Source organism: Podarcis melisellensis (assembly GCF_964234715.1).
Source record: "Podarcis melisellensis genome assembly, chromosome: 2".
NCBI classification, from domain to species: domain Eukaryota; kingdom Metazoa; phylum Chordata; class Lepidosauria; order Squamata; family Lacertidae; genus Podarcis; species Podarcis melisellensis.
In genome coordinates, this window is record NC_138529.1 from 39,920,644 (window position 1) to 39,941,746 (window position 21,103).

The following is a 21,103-nucleotide window of genomic DNA, read 5'->3' on the forward strand; positions in this document are numbered from 1 at the left end:
TGAGCGCTGCAACCCCAGAGTCGGAAACGACTGGACCTAATGGTCAGGGGTCCCTTTACCTTTACATCCCTCACAGTAAAGGAAGAATTCAGTTCAGGGCTGTCATTTTGGGTGGCAAACTCCTGTTTGTGGTCCCTTTACCTTCCTCATGGACTGGTTGCATGGCAACATGTGCAAATGGCTTTAGATACCGATTAGGTCCATAAATTACCACATAGCATATATTCAACACAAAAACCAGCGACAATTTGTTGTTGACAAAGGACCGCTGGACATATAAAGGGCGCCATTACCTTCAGTAGCTTAGGGCCTCATCAAACCTAGGGGCTGCAGCGCTACCGACCAAGCGGAGAGGTCGACCCCAGCGGACTCAGCGGGGCTGACTTCCGAGTCAAGCGCGCCTCAGACTGCGGCGACCAGCAGCCTTCTTCAGAAGAAGAAGGCCGGGCGCCACATCACTTCACCCTCTGACATTTTGAAACCAGCGGCGGGGAAGGAGGAAGTAAAGGGCGGGTTTACTTGGTTGGGGGAAGGCGGCGGAGATAGCGACCGAGTCGGTCAACAAACAACGCCTCGCGCCTCAGCCCCACCGGCAGCTCTGAGGGCGCCCGGCTCGCTTCCTCCGCCCGCCACCTGGCCGCCCAGGCAAGGGGCGGGGCCAGCCCGGGGCGGCCGCTTCGCGCCTCTTCTTCCCTCAGCAGAGCTCGACGCCTGCAGAGTGTTGCTCGCGGCGGGACAGCGATGGCGAGGACTTGAATCGCCGCCGCCGCCGCTGCTGGGCTGCAGCCGAGGATGGGCGAGACGCAGGGAGGAGGCGCCCAGAGCAGGTCGGTCTTCGTGGCAGCACTGAGCTGGGGCTTGGAGAGCTCGCGGCTGCTCCAAAGTGGCGGGAGGGCGCGTCCCGGTGTCTCTCGGCTTCGTTGGGAGGGGGCCGGGGTGGGGCGCGCGCGTTTGCCTGTCTCCGAGGCGGACTGAGAAGCCCGGCGGTCGCCTGGCCAAGGCGTCTCCGTTTCAGAAACGCGTCCTGTTGGTTCGGGGCCACACGGATGCCGCCTCTGCCTGGGAAGGGAGCGCAGAGGCCATCGAGTCGAGCCCCGGTTCGGTGAGGAAATCTTGCAACATCCTTGGTCCTCCTCCAGACTTCTGCTCTCTCTGTGTGTGATTTTTTTTTTTAGGGTGGGTGGGAATATAAAATGGATAATTTCACCGGTGAGCGTTGCCTCGTACCATTTCTTGGAAGTGAATAACGGAGAATGGATGGGGGGCGGCGGCGATGATCTGCTTGCCCGCTTCGTCGTGCTTCCCTGCGAACCCAATAGAGGACTTGCTTCTCACGGGTTGGGGAGGGGGAACGGGTCAGGGTCAGGGTGTGAATCCTGCACCAGTTCAATCCAGTTTCTGGGTCAAGAAACGCGGGCATGGATAAATCTTGCGCATTGAGCCCACGGGAACAACTTTTTTTAAAAAATATACATTTCGCACCATTTTGCTGTGTTTACTGCTTTGCATCGTTTTATTCCGGTTAGGGAGGAAGGAGCTATTCAAGGCACGGAGGGCGTCCTCGCCACAACTACCGGAACTCTTTTTTCAGCCCCTCCCCTCTGGTTGAAATGTCCCCTTCTGAGATTTCTGAAGGTAGTTTGCTGCGAACTTTGCGAGCTTACCTTCCGTCCGTAAGGACTAGAAACTTGTAAGCGCCCTCTTTTTAAAAGAAAGATCCTAGAGAAACTGAATCTTGTTCCCAGAACCAGAACCCCTTCTGCACTCTGCAGAATTACAGCCCTGATGAGAGCCCAGCAAACTATATCCAGCACTTCCTTCAATTTCCTCTTCTAGCTCTCAGCCTCTCCCCCCCCCTTATGTGTTGCAAAATCAACTTGGGGCATATATTTTTTTGGGGGGGGGGGAATCCTAAATGCATTGCTTCCCTAAAATGTAACCAAATGTGTATTTATTTGTCAGCAGAGGTGCAAGGAAAAATATGGAAGGTTCAGGCTACTTCATACTCTGCATTTTGTACACACTAGACTGTTGTACCCACCCACCCCTGAAGAATCCTGGGAACTGTAGTTTAAGGGTGTTGGGAATTATAGCTCTGTGAGTGGCAAACTACAGTTGCCAAGATTATTTTCTGCTGGGAAGGGAAGTACTTTGAATGTGCTTTAAAGGTATAGTATGTATACATCTTCTAGAACTGTGATTGGTGTGGATGTGTACTTTCTCATCTGGGGTGAAGGACCACCTGGTTATTTCCTCTTTCCATTATACCAGGAACTGATGTCCCACCAAATGCCACTGAGCTACAACTCAGGGGATCCCTGACAATGGGCTGTGCTGGCTGGGGCAGATTGGAATTGGAGTCCAACAGTATCCGAATAGCCACACAGGTTCTCCACACACCTGCGTTATATGCCTCAGGAAGTTGGTGCAGGTGGTGACTTCCAGTGTGGCACTAACAGTGCAATCCTATGCATGTCTACTCAGGTGCGAGACTCATTGTTTGTCACTTGGGCTTACTCCAGGTGTGTGTATCTGTTGGTTCCTAACAGTGTAGTTGGGTTTACTTCCAGATAAGTGGGTTAAGGATTGCACTTTTAAGTCCCCTAACCTCACTTTGGCAATTATTTATTATTGAGGGAGTATATGATCACATTGCTTATTCCCAGGCTGATGGACATGTCTGAAAAAATAACATGATGCGGCCTTTGAAGAATCCGATGGTATTCAATGTTAGCGCATGCTTGTATCTGCATGGTAAAAAGATAATGACTACTTTGTAGAGATGTTGATTATGTTTCTTATATTTGTCCCCCCTCCGCCCTCACTTTGCCATAAGGTGCTCTGTGTGTGTGTGTGTGTGTGTGTGTGTGTTTGCAGTGTGATAATAATTATTAATATGGGAAGTGGCCTTGCCAATTTAGTCAATTGGTTGGTGTAAAAATACAGAAGCACTCTTGAATGTGTATTGCATTAGCCAGTCTGTTCCTGGGTGCCCAGAGCTTGGTTTGCTCTTGCAGCTTGCTTAAGAGGTTGTGAAATGCAGTGTTGTTTTCTGGTCACAAGTGCTTTGTCTAAATTCCACATTCATTGTCTTCCACTGTTAGTCTGCCCATTCCCCTCAGCTCCTTATCTTGTTTTATCAATCTCCTCCACAGCTCAGTTGTTTGACTAATTTGAAACATAATCAAATGATCATTGGTGGGTTGTAAACCACATAGATACCTGACCTTAAATTCCAGGAGGGGTGCAATCCCCCCCTCCCCAAGACTTTGCTTCTAGTTTTTACTACCTAACTCTTGAGGAGTTCACATTCTTATCCTGAGATACAGCTTGCTTTGCTCGTTTAAATACTGTATTTTATTGTTCATTTGAAATATCAGTCAGGGTCATGCCTTCAAACTTCTTTTCATGTAGCCATGGCAAGGATACTTTATTATTATTACTGTTATTCTAGATCATCTTGTATCCACTGATCTGTCCAGTTTTGGAATGTGACACCAACAAAGGATCTATTTGCAACATTGAGGCTACAAAGCTATGCATTCTTTCTCTGGATGTAAGTCCCACTGAACACAGTAGGACTTACTTCCAAGTAAACATGGACAGGCTTGTGCTGCATAGGTATTAACTAGAAGTGAAATGCATTTAAGAAACAAACACTTAACAACAGTTTTAGATGCTACAGTGTGAAGGTTCTCCACTGAGGCTTGCTTGGTACACGCACTCTACTACTTTCTAGTGGAAGGCTGAGACCTTTCCCTACTCCTAGGCATTCGGTGGTATGTGACGGGCTACATTTAGTGTGAATTGCTTTAATGCTGGTGATGTCTTACAGGTATCTCTTTATTTTTGGTGTTGCATATTTTATTGTTATGGTTGTCAATTTCTTTTTGTGAGTTGACCTAGAACTAATTTTGTGTAAGGGGCCTACGCAATCAAAATCATGTTAAATAAATGATACAGAGTCAAGCTTTGAATTTGGCCTTCCTTGTTTAAGGCGTTTGCCATTTCAAACGCTTTCAAACGCTATCCTTTTTTTAAAAAACAAACAAACCAATACTAGTTTCAATTACAGTGTGGCTTTATATGAAGCTTTGGTATCACAGAGGAGGCTGTGAGTTTCTGTAGTAGCTAAAAGTGGAGCTTTCATTAAGAAACGAGAACTCGGGAGGGTACGCTGCTTTCATAATGAGACAGCTTTCTACACTGCCATTATGGTGCTGAAGAACCCAGCTGCCAACTGCTACTTTGGTAGCAGAATTCTCCCTCCACCCCCACTTCACCCCTTCTAGTGTCCACTATGAAGCTTTGTTGATAAAACACATGTTTTGCTCCCCCCTCCATCCCCCCTCCCCGTTTAGCAAATAGAAAATGTACAGAATACCCTTGGAAGTCAATGAATGAAATCAATTTTCTGATGCTTTTTAGAGCCTTAATTTTGTTTGCTTTTTGCAATACATATGTTTCCCCTGTAAGTAAAGAAGAACGTGGACGGCGGTTGGGGGGTTACGGGACGAACATCCACTATCTCTAAATGAAAATAGTTTTGAAGTCCAAAGAAAGGCTTAAGTCTCGAGGGAGTCAAAGCTGTACATACCCTTCTGAGAACAGTCATGGGAACAAAAGCTTCATTCATTTTAGAGTTGAGTTGGATGAACATATGAGGTGTGTTGATTTATGTCCTACTCTTGACTACCTTGAGCTCTAGTGAGTGTTGGAAAACCTCTTACAATTTTTACCTAAATGAGTGCACAAGCTAAACGATTGCCCATATGAAGCAGAAAAAGTGGTCTTAAAGCAAGAGAATCTTAACATGAGGCTGACACTCCACACAAAGTTGTCTCCTCCTGGTTTCCAGTGCCTCGTCTGCCATTTATCTTTCTCTCTCCTCCCCCAGCCATACATGAAACTGTACATTCATGTTGGATCCCTCTTCCCCAAATGCTCCATGCTGCAGTCACTTTGTGTGTCAAAAGTCTGCAGACTTTGTGTTGCAGGGGGAATTGATCTAATTGGCTGCTCACTCACAGCACGGTTTTCTCTTTGGATGTTTATTTCTCCTTCCTTACCTCTTTATCACAGAATCATAGAGTTGGAAGGGACCATGAGGATAATCTAGTCCAACCCCCTGCAATGCAGGAATCATTTGTCCAAGGTGGGGCTTGAACTCATAACCCTGAGATTAAAAGTCTCATGCTCTGCAAGCTGAGCTATCTCCCACCACTCCCGAACCATCTAGTCCGAATTGAATCTGACTGCCTGAATACAGCAGGCATCTTATGCATGCAACTTGGGGGCAGGTCCATCACTATGGGGCTTAACTGTGGGGAAACCTCGTGGGAAGGAGGATGTCACTGGACATCGGCAATGTCCTCTACTCACCTGCTTGTCCTATATATTTAAGAACAAAAACCAATGGAGCAAAAAATTCCAGAGCACTGCTACTGATGTTTGTGTACATTGTCACTTCTGCTCTATCACATCTTCATTTTGTAAAGTGTCAATTATGACTTTCAAGTTACGGTGTTATAAATCTTTCAAAATGCCTCCCGTTGTTTTTACTTGATGTTGACTGTTCCCTTGAGGAGTTATTCCAAGTCACCAGCATAGTATATCTATTTAGATTGTATCCTGGATCTGGAACTTTGTGTAAACAAAACAAGCATCCTTCCAGGTGCCACTTCCTTCTATTTCCTCCATTGTTTTTAGCCATCTGCATTCATGAAACATGTTGGCTGTTTTTTTTAAAAAACAAACGTTCTCACATCCTAAAATCAAGGTGCAGAGTCTCCAAAACTGTTCAAGGTATTTTGGCACCTGAGACAGAATATCCCACAATTGGCTCCCTCTTTCCCTGAGAGCAGAAATGAAAAAAAATTACCTCTTCTGTACTATAGGTTTAAAGCAGAAGCATACCATTTTAAATAGTCATGGCTTTCACCAAATAATCCTGGGAAGTGCAGTTTGTTAATAATAATAACAGCAACAACAATAATTTTATTATATATACCCCGCCTATATGGCTGGGTTTCCCCAGCCACTCTGGGTGGTTTACAGCATATATAAAAACATAATAAAAACATTAAGGGTGCTGAAAGTTCTTAGGAAACCCCCTAATAAACGACAGTTCCCAGGAATTTGCAGGGAAACTTTGACTGATTAAAGTGGTACGATACTGCTTTAAATGTATACTGCAGATGGGGTCAATAACAATTCACTGGGTTGTTGTTGTTGTTGTTGTTATTATTATTATTATTATTATTTGCTTCAAATCAGTTAACTTGCTCTGTCTAATGGTAGAGTTGCCCCTGATGGGTCTACAATATGATAAAATGCAGTAGTGCACTATATAAATCACGTCTTGAGGCAAGAAACATTTTTTGTCTTTTTTGTGCCACTAAACAAGGGCACATGCTCATGTCCTGCCACCTTCAAAAGAGCCAACAGTGAACAGCATCCTGTAGAGGAAAATTATTTGCAAGACATCTGCTGCCTGATACTGTTGTACAGCTTTTATTCTCCTATTTTTCCCCAGTCAGTGATGAACAGCAATCTTGTGGGGCTACTAAATTGGGGCCTCATTGCAAAGAGAAAAGGCTAGATCACCTTCTTCCTCCGGACATTATGCGGGGTGTAGAGAAAGTGGATAGGGAAAAGGTCCCCCCCCCCACCTCTGATAAGGCTAGAACTTGGCAGTGGCAGACTTCAGACTTAAAAATTTCAGTAGTGTTCTGTGCAATGGTGCCAAAATTTGGTGCTCCCCTTTTGCTTTCAATTGTTAGTCATTGTTGCAGTGCCCCGTATGGTGCCCTCTCAGCTTGGTGACCACCAGAACTGGTTGTGCTTCCCTAAATTTGCCTCTAAACTCAGGTCCATCCAATGTTGGAAGTTTCAGCTACAGCTGGGTGAAAAAACTTTGCCTGAAACCCCAAATACCGTAGCTTCTGCAAACCAGCACTGAGCTAGACAGACCAGTGATCTGGCTGCTTATAATACAGCTTCCTATGACCAGGAATAGCTGTGGCTCTTCAGATGTTGTTGGACTATAACACTTCATCATCTGAGTACAATAGCACACGGACAGCAGGTGGTTAGCCAGCCCCATCTAGTTCTTTAGCTAATCCCCATTGCCACGCTTCTCCTCACAGTATCTGCGCTAATACATGGAGGCATGAGATGCAGGCTGTGTAATAAAACACTGCAATGTTTTTGCCCGTGCTTGATAATTGTGTTGCTCACAAGGGTTGAGAATGGTGAACTGGACCAGACTCATTCCTTTGCATTGGTAGAAATGTTTAAATCTTTAAGTAGCTGGACTTTCATCTTCTTTTGCAGAGTTGTGGAAATGACCTGCCAGCCAATAGGTTTGAGGTAGAATAGTAGTTAATAGTTGAGCTATATAGGTCAAACTTTAGGCTTTCTACCTAGAGGTTCATGCAAAGTTCAAGAACCAAGAGGAGTGGATGCTGATTAGAAGAGGCAAGACAGCAGGGTAAAGCCAGTGAAGGTATAATGGTAGGGTTGCTACTAACATAGAAGAACGGAGGTGAAGAAATGCAATGGAAGAGAGCAGGAGGGGAGGCAACCTTGAACTTAATCCTAAGTGGTGCTCAGGATTTAAGTGATGTGCAAGTGTTCTTTGGCTGATTGGGAACGGTGACCACAGTACTGTCAAATTCAACACATTATATGCAGGTGAGCAATTGCCAAGAAAGACCAACACAGTCACATTTGACTTCTAAAGAGGAAACTTCCCCCAAATGAGGGGATTGATAAAAAGAAAGTTGAAAGGGTAAGTGATTTGGCTCTCCAGTTAATACATCGTTCTGATCTAAATATTTTTTTAATGCGAACTTTTCCATACAAGTGTCACATCCACACCGTACATTTAAAGCATTCTTATACCACTTTCACAGTCAGGAGAACTGTAGGAATTATTAAGGGTGCTTGGATTTGTAGGTCTGCAAGGTCAGATTGTAAGTCTGCAAGGTCAGTATGCAGGATTCTTGCGGAAGCCTGACAGTTAAAGAGGCATGAGAGTGCTTTAAATGTATGGTGTAGCTATAACAAAGAACAATTATATGTTGTTATTTGATTATTCATATTGACAGCTAATATCCCTTAGCAGAGTATTGCTCAGGGACGCAGTACCTCAAGGACTGCCTTTTCCTATATGAACCTACCCAGACTCCGAGATCATTTTCTGAGGCCCTCCTTCGTGTGCCTCCTCCTTGAGAGGTCTGGAGGGTGGCAACACAAGAACAGGCCTTCTCTGCAGTGGCTCCTCATTTGTGGAATGCTCTCCCCAGGGAAGTTCGCCTAGCACCTTCATCTTTAGGCGCCAGGAAAAAATGTTCTTTTTTAACTAGGCCTTTGGTTGATCTGATGGACATCCTATACCCTTTTAAAATTTGGCTCTTTTTTGGGGGGGGGGTTATTGGGTTGTTGTTTTTATTTTTATTTTATATGTTGTGGTGATCTTTTCTGTGAACCGCCCTGAGACCTCCGGGTATAGGGTGGTATATAAATTCAATAAATAACAACAACAACAACAACAACAACAACTCACTCTATAAAGCTGGGAGAAGTTGTTGTAAACTACCATAATAGAAGCTCTGCTACCAGAATGCAGACTGCAATTGAGGCAAGGTAGCACTAGGAATGAGAGAATGCCAGTGTGGTTAATGAACGAATTCCACATTAGGGACCATTGGGAAATGATTTTTTAAAATAAAAAACTTATAATGTCTTAAAGACTTAGTATAAATATATAAAAATAAGTGCAATATATGCACTTGGAATACTGTCTTAAGTTACGATCACTGGTGTTTGTGCATTGGGATGTACTTAATTTTTTTTAGGGCGGGCATCAGTGGCTATGTAAGCTGGATGTTTTATGTGAGGCAGGAGGTGAAGGGGATTTTTGCATATATCATGCAGTTTGGGGAAAGATTTGAGAAACGTTTTCAGCATACTGAGAAATTACTTCATTCTGCCAGTGGTCTGGGGGTGGGGAAGTTCCCTATTTTTTTTCCTGCATCAAAGCATGAAATCCTGTGACATTATGGTCATGAAGAAAGGGTTTATAAATAAAAGTCTGGAGGAAGCATGGGTTTGCAAAATAAAATATAGGGACGTTTGCTAAAGACCTCTCTAAAAGTTCATTTAGGCCAGAGATGTGAAACTTGTGCCCCCCCCATCCCTGATGCTGTTGCACTCCAAGTTCCATGAGCACAACCAGCATGACCCATTGGATAGCTGATGCTGCTTTATAGAATGAGTACTGTCCAATTTGTTTTGCTGGGAACACAAATGCAAGAAAACTGTCCAGGGAGCAGTGCACTAAGGCTTTTAGCAATTGTCTGGGTGCTAGTGTCCCCCAGCAGGACAAAGAAAGTCATGCTATCGGCTTATAAACACAAGATCTTAATCTAACCTCAAAGACATAGCAACCCACCACAAACAAAAATACACACTTTGCTGGCTTATAACTGCTCATGGTGATAGTACATATTTCTATGTGCAGAAGTTAAGGTTTCGCCTGCTGATACCCACACATCTGCTTCCGTCATCCTTATCTATGCACACATGCTTAATTTCTTACTTTATGCTGCTTCTTCCATTAAGAGACATATTTCCATACCCACCACCCTAACCTGCCTGGGATGAAAGGGTTTGAAGTCAATCAGTGTTTTAATAGAACTTATTGACTGCTTTTCACCAAAAGGTCCCAAAGTAGTTTCCCAGCATAATAAAAAAGTGCAAACCTTAAAGCAAAATAACCCAACAACAACAATTAAAATTCTGCTTCCTCCTTTCAGTTCTCCTGGGAAGGTCTTGATCTATACTTGGGGAGAGATGTGAGCTCTTGCCATTCGATGTGGGTTGCTTCTACTCCAGGGTAGAATAGTTTTGCTTCATTCACTTATATCCACACAATGCCGTTCTCCTATGATGCCATCCTACATTTTCTCTGTGGCTCCTCCCCATTTTGTCAAACTACAAAAAGTCTGACTTTCCCCACCCAGAAAAATGGAAGAGAAGTACGATCTCTGATGGTGTAGGTGCCTTCCATCTTTGGCTATAACTTTTATTATTACAGTCATATCTAGGGTTGAAGACGCTTCAAGTTGCGCTCCGTAGCGTGATACTTCCAGGTTTTGCCGCTTGCGCATGCGCAGATGCAGTGAAAAGTGATGCGCGTGTGTGCAGACGTGCCGTTGCTACTTACGTTTACCTCTAGAAGCGAACGGGGCTCCGGAACAGATCCCGTTCATATCTAGAGGTACCACTGTATTATTATTATTAAGAGAGGCATAGCACTATAACACCATCATACTATACATATGACTATATACATACTATACTCTCATGGGCAAGGCAGCCCATGAGACAGTTGATCTGGCTGCCTCGTCCTCTCCCACCCATTTCCTTCGCTTCAGCCCACCTCCTCTACAGGTGTCCATGTCCTCTGCCCTGCTACAGCATTATCATATTATGTGTCATTAGACTGCAGCATCATAGCGGTATGGTTATAGCAACCCTAAACCTCTTTCATTTAAAAAAGCCAGAAAAGTGTGTTAGTGATCATTATTAAAATATTTATTTACAAGAAAAACAAGCTCATAAAATGACAGCCACCACCACCAGGGTTATAGTGAGTGTTCTCTAAACTGCAAATGGCCTTGTCCACAGCAGCCAGAGCGTGCCCACTGGTATGGGAAGTATACATAGAAAAAGTTTGACACTCCTGAGAGCGTGGAGAGTCAACTGCAATTCCACTTGAAGATCACAGCAGAGGAGCGGGTGTCTGGGTAGCATTAGCAGTCCCCTGTCTGGAAGCAGGCTTAGTCTGTTAATAGCAAGACGTAAGAAACTATTCACATGACATCAAACCCTTAACCTTGAGTAACTCTACATTATGGGGAACTGTCTTCTTCATGGTAGCCCTCGTGGTACTCTCTGTTATGGCTGCTTTAAAGAATGTTGGAGAAGCGAGAGACTCCTTTCGTTTATGACAACAGCCTCACTTCCTTTCTCCTCCACACGCTCCTAAATGTTGGGTGTCCAGATGCTTCTATTGGCAATAAAGCCACCGGTGTATCTGATCGTGGAACCAATGGTAGTGTGGTTGCTCCTGGAATTAAGAACAGGCCTTTGTGATGACGACTAAATGTCTCCACAGGCAGGTGCAGGGAATGGGGCTGTGGCATAACAACGACTGTGCTTCATAGGTTCTATGGATTAGCTGCACTTAAGCCTCCAGCATATTTGTCGTGCTCCCCACAGGGTCATGTGTGTGCCTGTGTGTGTATTAGCTTTACAGCCTTTACAGCTGAAAAGCATTTTTAGCAACATTGAAAAATAAGAAGCAACCTGGAAATTCCATGTTGGAGATGAATATATCTAAAAGCTCAATCTGTGTAATATTCTCACTCTTTCTGGTCCCCTCCTTTTGACTACTTCTGCTTCTACTCTTTCTGCAAACCAGTTTCCACTTCTGCCTTGGGGTGCAGGCCTCTGAAGTCTCTCTAGTGGCTGCTGTTAAGGATGTGGCCACACACATCTCCTGTATCCTAGAATAGTGCCAGATAATCCTCAAAGGTAGGTGATTGTGGCTTTGGAGCATCTAGGGTGGGAGCTTGTGCCCCTCTAGAAACATTTCCAAGGCTGCTGAAGCTGGGGGGTGTTCATGGCATCTTATCACCACTGCGATGTGGAGGTGGGAAGAGTTGGGTCCGCATTTTCCTTATGTTCATGCCATTTGCACAACTGCAACATTTGGCGATAGTGATATCAAAAAGGAAGGGAAATTGTGTTTTCCTGTAACAAAGCACTGAGGGGTTTTTCCTGCAATGATGGTGTGATCTCCCACAGCAATAGAATGACAGGTGTGCCTTTTGGAGGGAGAATGTCTGGATCATCTCCAGTAACAGATTAATTGCTAAGCTCTGCTTCTTTACACTATGATATTGAAGTCAGTAAAATCTTTGCACTTCATCACCATGATGCTGAATGTGCTTTGTGATACAGAAGTGCAGCATGTAGAATTTGGTGCATGCAGTCTTGGCTGGTTCATAAGGAGTGAGACTGGTAATGTCTGGTGTGTGTGTGTGTGTGTTTTACATACACTCAGTTGTTCTTAAAAGTTTTGAGCCAAGAGTTCAGCAGAACATTAACAGAAACAAAATGACATGTTTATTTATATACCACCCTTCAGTAAAGAATTGCATTACTTAAACAAATTGTAGAATCTAGCTAAAATCTGGGCTGTCCAGGTGCAAAAATGATTAAAATCACTGTGTACAGAATCTCTCAGAGTTTGTGAGCTGCCTCTGTACGTCTGTGCTTTCCTCTATCTGACTGAAGATGAACATGTACTACACAAGAAAGAGTCATTTCCACATAGTTCATGTATGTGTCAGCTTTACATGCCTTGTGCAATTGTGGATTTCTGAGATGTCATACCTTCCAACACTTCGTGGATCTAAAATGGGGAACTCTTGTAGCACTTACCCTACTTCCACATATTGTATTTATTTATTCTGCAATAATTTGTGCAGTAGAGTCAAACACTTGACAAGGTGAGAAAGGTCAACCGACTGGTGACATGTTGGTCAAATGGTGGTCAAGTATTCTTACTGAAACACATCCGCATTACTTTCGTGCAAGCTCTTAGCATATAAGCATAAATGAAACAAATTGCAGTTGGGGATACAGTAAAAGCATAGATAACGGAATACCTCAGAAGATTTTGTTTCAGGAATAGCCAACATGGGGTTCTAAATACCTAACCTTTACTCAGAGTAGACCCATTGAAATTAATGGATTGAATACAACCCAGGATCCCCTCCAGATGTTATGACCAGTAGCCAGAGATGGGAATGTCAAAGGAGTCGATCACTCTGTTTGAGTCTTCTGTGTTGAGTTAATGGGTAATGGTGATTTTGTGATTGCTAGTGTGCTGCCTTTCCACCCAACAACTTTCAGATTATGACAGTAAATTATTAAACACATTTCTTCATGCTTTCCTGTTTCCCCAAATCCAGCTATAGGTTTTGTTGTTTTTTTTTAATAAATATTTATTGAAGTTTTTAATAAAAGAAATTCAGAAATAATAAACAGCGTTACCGTATTTTTCGCACCATAGGGCGCACCGGACCATAGGGCGCACCCAGTTTTTTTGGGGGGAAATAAAGGGGAAAAAATTATTTTCCCCCCAGGTGTGGGGCTGGGGCGGGGGAAGCTAGAGCTTCCCCCGACCCCAGCCCTCAAACAGGCAGCTCTCCGCAAGCAGCGGGAGCACTCCTGCTGCTTGCGGAGAGGTCCGCGAAGCCTGGACGCGCTGAGCTCAGTGCGCTCAGGCTTCGGCATGCAGGCACCTCTCCGCAAGCAGCGGGAGCGCTCCCGCTGCTTGCGGAGAGGTCCGCGAAGCCTGGACGCGCTGAGCTCAGCGCGCCCAGGCTTCGGCATGCAGGCACCTCTCCGCAAGCAGCGGGAACGCTCCCGCTGCTTGCGGAGAGGTCCGCGAAGCCTGGACGCGCTGAGCTCAGCGCGCCCAGGCTTCGGCATGCAGGCACCTCTCCGCAAGCAGCGGGAACGCTCCCGCTGCTTGTGGAGAGGTCCGCGAAGCCTGGACGCGCTGAGCTCAGCGCGCCCAGGCTTCGGCATGCAGGCACCTCTCCGCAAGCAGCGGGAACGCTCCCGCTGCTTGTGGAGAGGTCCGCGAAGCCTGGACGCGCTGAGCTCAGCGCGCCCAGGCTTCGGCATGCAGGCACCTCTCCGCAAGCAGCGGGAACGCTCCCGCTGCTTGCGGAGAGGTCCACGAAGCCTGGACGCGCTGAGCTCAGCGCGCCCAGGCTTCGGCATGCAGGCACCTCTCCGCAAGCAGCGGGAGCCCAGCGCTGGGCTCCTGCTGCTTGCGGAGAGGTGTGCGAAGCCTGGAGAGCATGAGGGGTTGGTGCGCACCGACCCCTCTCACTCTCCAGGCTTCAGCGAAAGCCTGCATTCGCACCATAGGACGCACACACATTTCCCCTTCATTTTTGGAGGGGAAAAAGTGCGTCCTATGGTGCGAAAAATACGGTACTTTGTTTTTACAAGATTTCATAACATCTTTAGACTTCCTCACATCCCCCGCTCCCACTTACATCATTAATAAGTTTTTGTCAAGCAAATTATCATCTTATTTTCAATTTTATAACCACTTATTTAAATACAATAAAATAATTCTCCTACAATTTTTGTTTCTCTTAATCTCTCTTATCATCAAATTCTGATCCAATTTAGTGATGGCCAATTATTTATAACCAAGCATCCTTCTTAATATTCCACTAAATCGCAATGTTTCTGTAGATAAATCTTAAATTTCTTCCAATCTTCTTCGATCCTTTCTTCTCCCAGGTCTCGGATTCTGCCAGTCATCTCCGCCAGTTGCATATAGTCCATCAGTTGCATCTGCCATTCTTCCAGTGTGGGTAGATCTTGAGTTTTCCAGTTCTTAGCGAGTAGTATCCTTGCTGCTGTTGTTGCATACATGAAAAATGTTCTATCCTTCTTTAACACCTTCTGGTCGACAATGCCCAGAAGAAAGGCTATAGGTTTTGGAACTTGTATTGGCACTTAATCAACCAGCCTCTTTTCCATATATTGAGACTGGGCACTCATAATTCACAGTTTCTTCTTAGGTTCCCTTCACTTGAAGTGCTGCAGAATGAAAAGAAGTCAAATCTGCCACAGAACACATGATGCTTCTACAGCAGAACTTAATTGGGGACTTGGGCTGCACATAGTTATGAATGGAGAATGTTTATTTGAAACCAATTGAGAAAGTGAACTTTGCTGTCAGCAGAGTTGGTGCACTGGAAATGAAAAGCAGAAGTGGGGAGAAAAAGAGGAACTGAATGGGCAAAATGTTAAATTATCATTTGGTTGATGCTGTTGGATTCCCCCAGCCCACCCTTCTTCCATTCCATACACAAACAAACACACTTCCCTCCTGTCTATTTGTACAGAGAATACTGCTGACTGTTCTAGGAGCTGCCTGAGTCTAGCAGAAGATAGCATCCAGAAAAGATAGAACCTGGACCAGAGCTGAATCTCTAGATACACATGCTTGATGGAAAGTATTATAGGAGAAGATGCTTAGATAATGTGGACCTAGACCATTTAAAGCATTGTAATGTTAAAACCGGGTGGCGCTTGGACGCGGGTGGCACTGTTGGATGCAGGTGGCACTGTGGGTAAAACCTCAGGGCCTAGGACTTGCCGATCGTATGGTTAGCGGTTCGAATCCCCGCTGCGGGGTGAGCTCCCGTCTTCGGTTCCAGCTCCTGCCCACCTAGCAGTTTGAAACCACCCCTAAAGTGCAAGTAGATAAATAGGTACCACTTTATAGCGGGAAGGTAAACAGCGTTTCCGTGTGCTGCGCTGGTGCTGGCTCACCAGAGCAGCTTCATCACGCTGGCCACGTGACCCGGAAGTGTCTCCGGACAGCGCTGGCCCCTGGCCTCTTAAGTAAGATGGGCGCACAACCCTAGAGTCGGACACGACTGGCCCGTACAGGCAGGGGTACCTTTACATTTACCTAATGTTAAAACCAAGTACCTTGCATTGGACATGGGGAAAGAAACCTTTTAATACCTGTATATGTCTTCAAATAGGAGTTATGTGATCACACAACAAGCATCCAACAGTGGTTAGGTAATGGCGTTCAGTACTAGATGGAATTGCTGAACCATCATAAAAGGCATTCCCATGTACAGCACATTACAGTAATCTACATGGGAAGTCACTAAGACATGGATACCAGTGTCCAGGTCTCTGTCTTCCAGAAGGAACCTCTTCTAGTGAGGCAACAAACCGTGGATTGCCACTGACTGCAGGCACTGCTTTCTGCAAAGGTTGGCTGCTCTGGTGGGTAAGATTGCCCTAATGAGTATGCACTTTGATGCATTAATCCCAAACTGGCCATTTTGACATTCCATAGACTAGTCTTAACAGTCTTGGCTTCTTAATAAATACATGGGTCCTCACCTGCCTGGTGCAGTGGAGTTTGTTATTGGAAGAGGCTGGAGCCAAAGGGGGATGTGAAGTCATAGTCCAGATCGGGAAACTGCAACAGACACTTCCCAGCACAGAATTCAGTGCTTCCCCTTGAAGGTGGTTTATGTGGGAGCTATTGCTGTATTTAAAAAATACAGAAGTATGGAAAGCTGGTAGGATCACTTTTGATGAAGCAACCATTTGATGGGCCTCCATAGAAGCACAATAAACAGTTTATGAGCATGAGAGAACTAATGTCCTATAACCTTTCAGCTTGTGGAAGAGTTAGTCAAATCCACAGAACTGAGAGAGTCAAAGATTTCTTCACCATTGCTGTCACCAAAGAAACCTGACTGTTGTATGGCAGTATTTCCTCCTGGGGTTTTCTCTGATTGTTGAGTACTGTCCCCCCCCCCCCCACTTCCCACTATGAACGCTATAGTCACATCATAGGAAAGTGAGTCACAAAAATATACAGCTGATGCCTGTGTGTTTCCTGGTGACTGGCCAGTGTTGCCTCAAAATGGTAGCATGAGGGTTGCAATTGTGACAGTGCTGGTGCAAGAGATTTTTCTGTCTGAGTCAGAGTACTAAACGTAGTCTCCCACCACCAACACATAAGTCAAGGTGCATATTAGCCAATGCTGCAATAAATGTTAATTCCTTCAAATTCATTCTAGCGCCCAATGTCACTCAGGTTATTTGGATGAAAAACCTACAAGTGCTTCTTCCCTATTTGCTGCTCTTTCATGACATCTGCCTGACAGGTGCCATCTTACTATGGCAAATTATAGGGTGGGTCCTGTTGAGCTACCATCTCTTGTTTTCTGCCAATGGGATGTGCCCAGATGATCTAGTCTTGAGTTAATTGCTTAATGGCATCTGATGTTGCCTTGAGGTGGACCTCCTTTGTGACATTTCAGAGTCTTCTGTGATTAACTAGAGATGCTTTTGCTCATCTGTAAGGGAACAGATAACCTTTTAAAATCTTCTGTCTACAGCTTCTCAGGTCTGTGTTTTGTGTGAGAGAGGAAGGAATTATTTACTTCCCATGCAAAAGGTTCTTCCAGTCATTGTAGACAGCACTGAGCTGAATGGGTCAATGGTCTGACTCAGACAATTCCACATGACTTCAACATGTTTTGGACTTTTCTCTAAACTACAGGGTTTCTTCCATAGTTCTCCAAATAACCTTGTGTGATAATCATCCATTGCTGCTATAGATTGCTGTCCTTTTTGGTGCTGTCATCAATTCTCTGCCCACAACCAAATGTCACCTGGGCGGTGGTTATGGCATTATTCCATTGATACAATTTCAACCTACTTTCCTGTCAACCTTTATATAAGAAATAAGCAGATAAAACCACTAAGCCACAGCAACCCTGTTCTGTTCTTTATGTTGCATTTCTGCCAGAAATGGAAGCTAATTTTTTTGACAAAAATGGAGGGGCAGCTGCCAGAAGAACTCTTTAAATAAAGCATTAGGCAGAAAAGTTTCAAATCTGTTGAAGTAGGTTTCCGCCCCCTTCTTATAAGTCAATTTTCTCTTCACACGGAAGCTCTAGCAACCTATATGCACAGATATTTCTGAGATACCTCTTCCCACTTCCATGTATCCACCCCTGCACTTACCATACATTGTTTGTTTAACCCAATTAGCTCTTCAATAACTTCATGAGTTGATGATTTGGCCATATTTTGCTTCTGAGGTACCCATGGCAGGATGCTCTGGTTATGACAAGTGGTTCTTGTGGGTTAAATGCAACCTCTTTAAAATTGTTTGTGCTTGTTTTCTTTTTTAAGAAAAGTTTAATCCACATTTGTCAGCTTCACAGACAATTTCATGAAGAATTTTTGGCACTGTAATGAGGTCAGCTTCTAGTTCCTTTCAAAAACGTTCATGGCTACACAGTTTTGAAACACATTTCCAGACCCAGACCCCAACAGTAAGACCATCTCCCATCCTGGTTGTTCACAAACGAAGTAAGCTATTGCAAGACCCAATTCAAATGACCCATAACATTTTAATCAAGTTTTTTTAAAAACAAAACAAAACAAAATGAGCCCCCTAACAACCTTGAATTCTGGATTCCAGAATTGTTCCTTTCCCTTTACACCTGAATTTATTAATGATCAGTTAAACTGGTGTTTTAATAGCACATTAAGAATACAAAGCCATTGGCAAACATTAATACCTTCAGTTCTGTGAAAGAGGTCAATACCTGTTGGTTTCAGGCATGACACACAGAATGATAAATAGAGGGTGTGTGGCTAAGTTAGATTTATGTCCAGACATAATTCAACACATTTTTTGGTGATGTGTCTTCTTCACCTTTTTTGGCTATGCATAAATAACCATGCTATCTGACTCTGGTGCCACCAAATCAAAGAGGTAACGTTCCATGGATATAGGAGGCAAAATTTGCTTTGTAGCCAAGGGGTTATGCCTAAGAATGAGACTCCCTGTTGACTAGCAGTGTCCATTCCTTAATTCTTGCAATTCTTTCCTTGGGATAAGTTGCACTCATTTTTTTCCTCTTGCATAAGGACTGCTCTGTTTTTGCTTTGTGGCAATATGTGCAATGCATTGGATATGTCTTCCTCGATCCAGCTCAAGGAGGATGGGGGAGAAAGTGCACACAGCTCCTCCCAGTATGCCAGCCCTTCCTTTTCCATCCCCATATGCACAAACGAATCTGCCTTGAATCAGAGTACTGGTCCATCTTGCTCATTATTGTCTTCTACACTGATGGGTAGCAGCTCTCCAGGGCTTCAAATGGGAGACATTTGCCATCTACCTGAAGATGCCAGGGCATGCTCATAACACTGAGCTACACACAGGAACAGAACATACAAATGCTGACATCTGTGCATACAGTTGCACAGCTGCAAATCGTGTGGTTGAGTTCCTCCTTTCATGTAGCAAATGGTCCATATGACTTTTCACCCAAGTCTGTCGGCTGAAAGATGGTTAGGTGACATTCGCACAATCCATATGGAGGTGGCAGGGCTAACACACTCAGTGCATGTGGAGCAGCTGCGCATGCTTTCTCCCTTCCATGCTCTGGGCTGGACCAGGGGAGATGTATCATCTGATTTGGGCTTGTGTTAATTTAGAGGACCTACACATATGTTTTTTGGCATTTGTAATGATACTGCCAGGATAGTGGTTACTGGTCCATCTGTGAAAGAGTAAATCCACTTGCGTGTTAGTAAACAAACTTCCAACAGGCCCTTTTGATTGCTTTGTTTTGGCCCCTGTGTGTTTAAAGGAGCATATTTAAGAATCTGAGTGCACAGGATCAACAGCAGAGCATTTGGGCCTCTGTGGATACTCTGTCTCTGATCTTAAGGTCTCTGGGCAGCTTAAGATGTGGAATAATGCAAGAGGTTGCAAAGCTGGAATTCATCCATACGTTAGACTTTCTCAAAGCTTGAGCAAAGATAATTGATGGTGCTTGCACTGCAAATAATGTACTGGATGTGGACTGGATTTTCTCGGGTGCCTACTGGCCTGCCTGCCTGCCTGCCTATGTGTGCATGCATTTGTGCAGGTGTGTAACTTTACCAGATGATGAAGGCCTTTCACCCTTCCATTGGGGTGGTGAACCAGCCATGCTCAACCTGGTTCTGGTGACAGAGACTGCAGCTGCCTGCAGACTATATTTCCCCCAAATGTCTCTGAGCCTTGCAATTCAACTCCCAGAACAAAAAAGACTGCAGTGATCTACTTCATAATTCACTTTCTATAATCTTTTCCTGTCTTTTATGCCCACACTGATAAGTAGGTCATTATTGTTACTGCAAATGGAGCAAGCTATATTTTTTTTCTGTCTTGTATAAGATTTGTTTAGTTTTCAACCATTTCCTCTTTCTTCTTCAAGTGAGAGAAAAGGAAACATGAGGATAAAACTGATCGTGAGTGCAGAAGTATGCGGCTCACAGTGCACTGCATTTCTAAGAAATTCTTGTAAGCCTCATCCTTCCTATATTGGCCACAACTATGTTTGCACCACCCCGGGTGGTTTCAGATGTGTTTATGGCGTGTGCTGGTGAAGTAAATACTGTTCAAAGGTTTTATGTTTTTCAAAATCTTGATAGCATGGTGCCTGAGTGCTGGAAGAAAGACCTGCTCCCTGCTGAAAGGCCCATTTCCACCTGGCTTAGGGGGCGGGGCTCACTACTCACCCTGAACACCTAAAAGAGGCCACTGGGACATTGTTGGAACAACTCTTGGGTTGGGGCAACTGGCTAAAATGTTTTAAAAGGTTTTAAACGGTTCTAATTTTGGTTCCTCTGTTTCATTTTTCTTGGGTTGGTGTTGCTTAAATATTTAGTTGGGGTTGGCGGTTACTTTAATTTGGGTATAACTGTAAATTGTTTGTTATTATTGTTATTGATTTTATTGTTTTATTGGTTTGTTTGTTGCTTGTATAGGATATCTTGTTTTTTTAATGTTGGATGTTTTGTTGTGTTTTATAGGTTGTAAACCACCCAGAGTGGCTGGGGAAACCCAGCCAGATGGGTGGGATATAAATTAAAAATTATTATATTTGTATTGTATTGTATTGTATTGTATTGTATTGTACTATACAAGGTGACAAATGTGAATGAGGCTGTACAGAAAGAATGTTGCTGTATGAGGAATTTTCAGTGCAGGTTTGGGGAGAGACAGCAACCTTGTAGGGTAGGTCTTTAGATTAAGGTTTTGAATAGTCTTGCTGAAAATCTCTTAGATCAGCTGCCTGGTGGCCTCTGGGTGGCTTGGACCTGAGCTTCCATCAGCGCCAGCTAGCCTAGTCAAGCTGGCCATGGCTAATGGGAGTTGTAGTCCAGACCATCTGGAGGGCACCAGCCTGGAGAAGGCTGCTTTGGATATTCCCTCCCTGTTAATTCTTTCTAGTGGCCTTCAAGCCAATTAAATTGGCTTGGTCAAGCATCCTGATCCATGGAGAGTTGGGAGGCAAGGGTTGAACTCCTGCATGGGAAAGCAAAAAGGAGGTTCTTTCCATGAAGAGAACAATGCAACATGAACTTGGAAGTGTCTTCCTTGCAGACT

General features: G+C 44.4%; 1 protein-coding gene across 3 annotated transcripts in view; it reads left to right on the forward strand.

The window, feature by feature from the left end:
• Positions 1-676: 676 nt before the first annotated feature.
• The window catches only part of PIK3R5 (phosphoinositide-3-kinase regulatory subunit 5), a 53,524-nt gene continuing 33,097 nt past the window's right edge, over positions 677-21,103 (forward strand). Inside the window, exon 1 of one of the 3 annotated variants that reach the window (XM_081895103.1) lies at positions 677-827. The gene's annotated coding sequence lies outside the window, so the exon portion shown is untranslated. Of the gene's footprint in view, positions 828-11,484; positions 11,605-15,600; positions 15,916-21,103 lie in introns of those variants that run through there. The other 2 variants (XM_081895104.1, XM_081895105.1) reach the window with 2 other exon arrangements.